At 40.2% G+C, this 9,148-nt stretch overlaps 1 non-coding gene across 1 annotated transcript; it reads left to right on the top strand.

The window, feature by feature from the left end:
- Nucleotides 1-476: 476 nt before the first annotated feature.
- On the top strand, nt 477-549 carry TRNAW-CCA (transfer RNA tryptophan (anticodon CCA)). The gene has a single exon. It is a non-coding gene; the product is annotated as a tRNA-Trp (tRNA).
- The last annotated feature ends 8,599 nt before the right edge of the window (nt 550-9,148 follow it).

The raw sequence follows: 9,148 nt of genomic DNA, 5'->3' as shown, positions 1-9,148 counted from the left end.
CTGTCATCCCCAAGTGATGAGGTTGGTGGAGATAGGTGACATCTGAAAGTATGAAAATAATATAGCTAGGATTTTTATCATTTTTAGGTCTCTATAAGGAGCAATATTTAACTTGTAATACGAAAGCCTATCAATCAAATTTCAGATATTGGATGTTAAAAGACATTCTAGCGATGAAGACAATGGTGAAGTTGAATTGAGACCTTTTCAAAATCCAGGGAGGTCTATAGCAATGAGGGGTTCCCATCCTCCCAAAAGAGGAAATACAAGTATGTTCAAGTAATGAGTTAGCAAAGTTGCCAAGTAGAATATTGAATAAAAAAGAAAGAATACCTGCCATGATACGTTGAGAGGAAATAAAAGGATCGAACATCAAACAAAACTTCAGATATAACTACCCAGAAATGTGGAACCCACAGTTATATCCACCAAGAAATCTTAAGCAGAAGATTTAGTCTAAAGTGGTTCTGGGGACTTCCCTGGTGGTCCAGTGGTTAAGACTCCACGCTCCCAATGCAGGTGGCCCAGGTTCAATCCCTGGTCAGGGAACTAGATCACGCAGGGTGCAACTAGGGGTTCGCATGCCACAACTAAAGATCCCGCGTGCCGCAACTAAGACCTGGCACAGCCAAATAAATAAATAAATAAATATTTTTAAAAATAAAGTGGTTCTGGACTGGTCGTTTAGAAAATATAGGGTTAAAGGATATGAACATTCAAATTGACTTTCAACTTGGAGGATTGTCTATAATCCTCCCAATGGCTCCACTGCTCCAGTTTGTTCTACCTTCATGGAATCACACAGAGACAGCCTATCTTGGAAGCCAAAGTTGGGTAACATCTTGACTATACCCACCATTCTCAGCTCTTTCCTGTACTATACTTGAATGGGACTATCACCTTGGCTGCATCCAGAGTCCTTCTCTCCTCAACCATCCAGTTATCTCCCAAATGAGTTGAATGGATATTCTGCCTGAACGTCCAGTTTTAACAGGTCACTAGATAGCTAAGTGCATTGAGTAGGACACTCCTGGGAAATCCTGGGACCTCAGAGCACCAGGGTTCATTTAAGTCCATTATTTGATGAATCGATATCCACACAATTTATGTAATCAAGGCCATAAAGATAAGGAGAAAAGAACTTGCTGTGTAAGGCAGCCATAACATCAGGGCCAGCCCTGTCCACTCTGCCTAAAATAAAACATGTTAATATCTAATATTAAAAGTGATGAAGGGGACTGCCCTGGTAGTACAGTGGTTAAGGATCTGCCTGCCAATGCAGGGGACAAGGGTTCGAGCCCTGGTCCGGGAAGAGCCCACATGCCGCGGAGCAACTAAGCCCGTGCGCCACAACTACTGAGCCTGCACTCTAGAGCCCGTGAACCACAACTACTGAGCCCGTGAGCCACAACTACTGAAGCCCGCGCGCCTAGAGCCCGTGCTCCGCAACAAGAGAGGTCACCGCAATGAGAAGCCCGCACACCGCAACGAGGAGTAGCCCCCACTTGCCGCAACTAGATGAAGCCCGCGCGCAGCAACGAAGACCCAACACAGCCAAAAATAAATAAATAAAATAAATTTATTTTAAAATGTGATGAAGACTTATGTGTATTGAGTTCCTAATATGTACCAAGAAATGTTAGATGTGCCTCATTCACATGACCTTATTTCATCATCGTCTTAGATGAGGTCCATGTTTCTGCCTACTCCTTTGGAATGGCACAGATAGAGAAACAGATATCTGCAAACAAAAGAATATACTCCAGGTATTTTAAGCAGGTATATTTAAGCACTTAGTGCAAGTAACTGTAAGAAGGGCTGGAGGGGCAGGCTCTAGCTGTCATTTTATTTTTCATGGTATTACGAGTATTAAAACTAATGCCCATTGAAGCAGATGCTGTTAATGCTCTGTTTTTACCCCTCTAGAACTCCCGACCATTTTCATGCACCTCAGCTCCCCTGTGCTTTTGCTCACAATAGCCAGAATCTGTGGCTCTTTCTCACAGGACTGCCTACAGCCTACCAGAACCCCCTTTGTAAGCATGAAGAGCCAGTATCTCATAACTTAAGCCATAGCTAATGATTGATGGATATATAGGTATAAATACCTCAGCTCTCTTGCTCCTGATTAGGAGAACTCTGAGGTGTGACCTACATTGCCTCCAGAGTTCCTCTATTGGATTGTGCCAAAGTGATCCTCTATGAGACTTTGGTTGATAACAAAATATTGCTTGGCTCTCTTCACTTCCCCCCAGGTCCACTTCCCCACTCTTCTGTCTGTATATTTTTTGGCCCACTTCTTGATATATATGACTTTTACATGAGTCCTTGGTCAAAGTCAGCTTATAGGGAACCTAATCTAAAGGCACTGCCAAGTTGTTTTCCAAAATATTTCTTAATTTACGCTCTTACCTTCAATGTATGTGTTCCCATTTCCTCACTAGTACTTGGTATTGTCAGAGTCTAAGTTTTTGTCAATTATATTGTTCTAATTTCCTTGTATTGGTTAACTTTCTATATTGTTAAATATGCATGTTAACTTTTCAGAGCAACCACTAAAAGTATGGAAATAGAGACTATAACTTCTTAACTAGTAGAAGAAAGTAATTAAAGAATGCAAGGAATTTAGAACCTTTTAATTACAAATAATCACCTCACAGGGTAAATACTGTTCATACTGTCATTACTTTAGCTTCATTCGTTGTTTTTTTTTTTATTTTAAAATTAAATATGTGTCCTATTGTTTGTTTAGATTTAGCCACATACTTATCCCTTTTTTTTGCACCTGGCCGACAATTTATAAGGCTATGATTAATTGTAATAAACACCCTTATATTAGAAATATTAAAATGTGAAATATTTGAGTCATAGTGTCGAAAACAATATTATTCCACGGTCTTTTAGCTTCCATTTTTTACTGTTAATAAATCAGCTGTCAGTCTAATTTTGTTTTTCTTCTTTGGTTGTTTTAAAGATCTTCTCTTTGTATTTGATGTTCTGCAGCTTCTCTACTATTTAATCCAAAAATGCATTACTTTTCTTTTTCTTTTGTTATATTTAAGAAATGAGATATAAATTACATCCAGTAAAGGATAAAAATCTTAAGCATAGGTCTAGATGAACTTTTACATACGTATACATCAGTGTAACCACCACCCAGATCAATGTATAGAATATTTCCAGCATTCAAAAAGGTGCTTTCATGCTCCCTTTCAGGCAGTAGTGTAAAGACTCTTCTGACCTCTGTCACCATGGATAAACTTTACCCGTTTTTGAACTCCTCATAAATGAAATCATATCGTAGGTACTCAGTGTGTCTGTGAGATTCATCTATGTTGTGTTTCAAGTTTCATTCTTATTTATTAAAGTGTAGGCTGATGGGTCTGTGGTGAAATCTCATTGTGTTTTTACTTTGCATCTCTATTATTACTAATGATATTGAGTACTTCTTCATATGTTTACTGGCCACTTTGCTATCCTCTTTTATAAAATGCCCATTCAAAAATTTCACCCATTTTTAAAATTTGGTTTATCTATCTTCTTATTGCCTGGTGGCAGTTCTTTATATATTCTTGATGTTAATGACCTCCAGCCAAAGACCACGAGGAACACATCTGTAATTGAAAAAATTGGGTTTGTTATTCATTGCAGCAAAGGAGAACATAAATCCTGGAGAACCACTGGGTATCTCAGTAAGCGGGTGTTAGAAAAGACTTTGTAAGATATTTGGGCTTTGGTTGGGTAATTTGAGGAGGGTTTAAGGAAGTGAAGCTTTGCTCTGGATTGGATGCTGTCATAAAGTGGGAAAAATTGTGTGATTGGGTGTCTTAATAAATATTATCTAAAGGGTGGGCAGACTTATAATTAATGCCTTTTTGTGTCCTGTTTCAGAAATCTTTGCCAAACCTAATGTCATAAAGATATTCTCCTTTATTTTCCTCTAAAACTTTGTTTTAGCTTTCAAATTTAAGTCTGTAATCGATACTGAATTCATTTTTATGTATGCTGGGAGGTAGGGGCCAATGTTCATTTTTTTCATTGTGGATATCTAATTGACCCAATAACATTTATTTAAAAGACCATTCTTTCCCCTACTGAACTGAGATGGTGTCTTTGTCATAAATCAGGTGACCATATACATGTGAATTTCTTTCTGGATTGTTTATTGTATTCCATTTGTTTATCTGTCTATCCTTGCACTAATACCACATGTTTTATTTTTTTTTAACAATATGCCTTGATGTCCCATACTGTAAGTCATTCAGCTTTGTACTTCTTCTTCAATAGTGACTTGGCTATTCTAGATTCTTTGCCTTTTCATATAAATTTTAGAGTCACATATCAATTTTTCTTATGGTTAATAATTTTTATATCCTGTTTAAGAATAACCCAAGATCATGAAGATATCCTCCTGTATTTTCTTCTAAAGCCTGCTTGATTTTGATTAGAATTGCATTGAATCTAAAAATAAATTTGGGGAGAATATATGTTGTAACAATTTTAAGTCTTTCAATTCATTAAAATCTTATAGCCTTCCATTTATTTTATTTAATTTAGCTCAGTCATATTTTGGATTTTCCAGTGTTGAAGTATTGCAAATATTTCATTCTCAGGCATTGGATAATTTATAACACTATCATAAATGGCATTATTTTTGTTAAATACTGTTCTCACTAGTTCATTGTTAGTAAACAGGAATACAGTTGATTTTTTATAACAGCTTTATTGAGATATAATCCACACTCTATAATATCACTTATTTTATTTAAAGATTTATTTATTTATTCATTTTATATTTTATTTTTGCTGCGTTGGGTCTTCGTTGCTGCACGCGTGCTTTCTCTAGTTGTGGCGAGCGGGGGCTACTCTTCACTGTGGTGCACCGGCCTCTCACTGCGGTGGCTTCTCTTGTTGCGGAGCACGGGCTCTAGGTGCATGGGCTTCGGTAGTTGTGGCACGTGGGCTCAGTAGTTGTGGCTCACGGGCTCTAGAGCGCAGGCTCAGTAGCTGTGGCGCACGAGCTTAGTTGCTCCGCGGCATGTGGGATCTTCCCGGACCAGGACTTGAACCCGTGTCCCCTGCATTGGCAGGCGGATTCTTAACCACTGCACCGTCAGGGAAGTCCAATATCACTATTTTAAATTACTATACAAGTGAGTAGTTTTTACTGTATTCACAGAGTTGTACAACCATAACCCCTACCTAATTTTAGAATATTTCCATCACCCCAGAAAGAATCCCTGTGCCTCTGCATTAGTCCCTCTCCTAAGCTGCAGCAACCACTAATCAACTAACTCTCTGCATCTATATATTTGCCTATTGTGAACATTTCATATGAATAGAATCATACAATATGTGGTCTTTTGTGCTAGCTTCCTTCACTTAAGCCCTATGTTTTCTAGGTTCATCCATGTTGTAGTATGTATCAGTCCTTCATTCTTTTTTATGGTTGAATAATATTCCATTATACGGATATACCTTATTTGGTTATTCATTCATCACTTGCTGAACTTTTGAGTTGTCTCCACTTTTGAGCAATTATGAGTAGTGCTATTATAAATATTCATGTACAAGTTTTTGTGAGGATGTATATTTTCAGCTCTCTTGCATACATACCTAGGAGTGGAATTGCTTGTTCGGTTGTATGGTAACTCTATGCTTAACTTTCTGAGGAACTGCCAGACTGTTTTCCACAGTCGCTGCACCATTTTACTAGCAATATATGAGGACTCATTTCTCCACACTCTCACCAATGCTTGTTATTGTCTGTTTTTAATTTTTATACATCATTCATGTATTCAGCAATATTACTAACTTTATTATTTCTAATTGTTTGTAGATTCGTTGGGATTTTCTATGTCCACAGTCAGATCTTCAAATAATGGCTTTTATTTCATTTACAATCTTAATACCCTTTATTTCCTTTTATTGGCTAGTTATGCTGGCTAAGACCTCCAAGACATTGTGAACAAAAATGGTGAGAGTGGATAATTCTGTCTAGTCTGTGACCTCGAAGGAAAGCATTTGATATTTAACCATTAAATATTATCTTAGTTGTAGTTTTTTTCTAGATATACTTTATAATTTTAATGAACTTACTGTCAAATAATTCTGAAAAAATTATATATACATAGTGTTATATATGTATATGTACATATGTACATAATGATGCACATGATTCAGAAAATACACATTGTACATATTTTACAGGTAGACACATAGATAGGGAAAGAGAGAAATAGCAAATGGGATAAAGAGACATGGGAGTTACTTGAACTATTCTTGAAACTTTTCTGAAATTTAAAATGACTATCTACATTTTTAAAAGGGGACAAAAGGAAATGTATATACGTGTGTGTATGCATTTTCCTACTGATGATGCTTACGTTGTTTCCAATTTTCAGGGACTGCAAACGGGGCTGCTGCATACAGTCCAATAGTTTATACACTTCTGAAGTGCCTGCCAGACTGTGCACACGTGAGACTGCTTTCACCACAAGGGGGCACCTTTTATTAATGCAGGCAAAGGTGTTATACAGCTTAGTAGAGGTCCTAATCGTACGCACATTCTTTTTAAAAAGCTGTGGTCAACATCCTTATTGGAATTGCTTGTTTGTAGGGTATGTATGTCAAATTTTATAGGTCATTGCCAATTTCATCTCCAACTTTGTTGTACACTGTCAAAAGCAGTATATGAGAATTCTCATTCCCCCATATCCCTTCAACACTTGATATTGTCATTATTTTTTACTATTACCAGTATAATAGTTTTGAAATAGAATCCCATTTTTTTAAAAAATTTATTTATTTATTTTTGGCTGCGTTGGGTCTTCGTTGCTGCGCGCGGGCTTTCTTTAGTTGCGGCGAGCAGGGGCTACTCTTCGTTGCGGTGCGCGGGCTTCTCATTGTGGTGGCTTCTCTTGTTGTGGAGCCGGGCTCTAGGCACGTGGGCTTCAGTAGTTGTGGCTCGTGGGCTCAGTAGTTGTGGTTCACGGACTCTAGAGTGCAGGCTCAGTAGCTGTGGCGCACGGGCTTAGTTGCTCCGCGGCATGTGGGATCTTCCCGGACCAGGGCTCGAACCCGTGTCCCCTGCATTGGCAGGCGGATTCTTAACCACTGCACCACCAGGGAAGTCCCTAGTTGTGGCGCACGGGCTTCGTTGCTCCACGGCATGTGGAATCTTCCCAGACCAGAGCTCAAACCCGTGTCCCCTGCATTGGCAGGCAGATTCTTAACCTCTGTGCCACCAGGGAAGTCCAGAATCCCATTTTTGTTCTATTTAAAATCTCTCTGATTACTAATGTGATTGTGCATCTCTTTCCATGTTCCTCACTTGGAATGAGTTGTTCACATATCTCCTGGATATCTTCCATCTGTCCTTCTATAATGACTCTCCTCCACCCTACTCTGTGCCCAGGAGGCTGACCTTTATGGACTGCATAAATGGCTCCCTTGCCTTCTGGGTTCTGGTTGAGTTTGGCCAATGGGAAGGCTCCATCTCAACCAGATTTAAAGGTGGCTGTGGCTGAGTTCCTCCACCAAAGGCCACAAATTCTATCCAGGGATTCTCTTCTATAGCCACTGTGTTCCAGTAACCATTCCCTGCCCTTCATGTTTGCGGGGAGGTAATGGTTCCTCACTATTGACAGCCTCAGGGTATTTCAAAATCCCTCGTTGGTGTCAGTATTAGTCAGCTATTGCTACAATAATGCTGTATAAGAAATCTCCCCCAAAACTTATGACAGTCACCTGTTTTTGTTTGTTTGTTTGTTTGCGGTATGCGGGCCTCTCACTGTTGTGGCCTCTCCCGTCGCGGAGCACAGGCTCCGGACGCGCAGGATCAGCAGCCATGGCTCACGGACCCAGCCGCTCCGCGGCATGTGGGATCCTCCCGGACCAGGGCAGAAACCCACGTCCCCTGCATCGGCAGGTGGACTCTCAACCACTGTGCCACCAGGGAAGCGCAGGATCAGCAGCCATGGCCCACGGACCCAGCCGCTCCGCGGCATGTGGGATCCTCCCGGACCAGGGCAGAAACCCACGTCCCCTGCATCGGCAGGTGGACTCTCAACCACTGTGCCACCAGGGAAGCCCTAAGTCTCCTGTTCTTCTTGCTCATGTGCTATGGACTGTTTGGGGCTATTCTGCTTCAGGATGCAGTTAGGGTGGGCTTGGCTCTGGGATGCAAATTGCATTCAGATCTGCTCCACGTGAATTACTGTGTAGCCCAAACAGAAGGATCAGCACCTACCTGGGGCAAGCTCTTCTCAAGGCAATCACAGGAGTGCAAGAAGACTAGCAAAACCGCACAAACATGTTGAAACCCTCTAGGTACTTCATGTCTGCTCATATCTCACTGATAAAAGCAAATGTATGGCCAGGCCTAGATTCACAGGAACAGGTGTGTATACTCCATCCCAAAGGTGGCGGGGGCGGGGGGAGTGAGGGGTGAATATTTTCACAACAGTTATCCAATGTGTTACAATTTCTTTTCACCACACCGAAACCCTTCTACACAGTCTCTTCATTTAATTCTCCCTCATTACTGCATTTGTGTGTAGCATCTGTTTCTTGTCAGAACGCTGATTACGACTATATCATTCTCACAAATTTCTATACATTTTCCAGTTTTCAGGGACACACATTAAACCCCCCATTTTAGTGCCGCTTTCTTTCTTTCCTTTTTTGTGGGGGACCCCGCAAAAGTCCCTACTCCATCTATGGCATCAACCCTTTCCCACCTCTTGTGACCCATACTAACAACCTAGTTTGTATATTTCTATATTTTTCTTCATACCTAGCTAATCTTGTGTGTGTGTGTGTGTGTATTCATATATAAGCTTTTCGGGGTTAATGTCTATTTAACAAAAAAAGGGGCACATTATGCAGTTTTCTGCATATTATATTTCAAAACCTTGCAACAATCTCTCCAAATCAGCTGGCATAAATTTATCTTATTCCTTTTTTTTAAACATCTTTATTGGAGTATAACTGTTTTACAAAGGTGTGTTAGATTCTGCTTTACAACAAAGTGAATCAGTTATACATATACATATGTTCCCATATCTCTTCCCTCTTGCGTCTCCCTCCCTCCCACCCTCCCTATCCCACCCCTCTAGGTGGTCACAAAGCACCGAGCTGATCTCCC

This window comes from Physeter macrocephalus, chromosome 21 (genome assembly GCF_002837175.3).
Source record: "Physeter macrocephalus isolate SW-GA chromosome 21, ASM283717v5, whole genome shotgun sequence".
Lineage (NCBI taxonomy): Eukaryota > Metazoa > Chordata > Mammalia > Artiodactyla > Physeteridae > Physeter > Physeter macrocephalus.
This window is presented reverse-complemented; position numbering and strand designations above follow the sequence as displayed.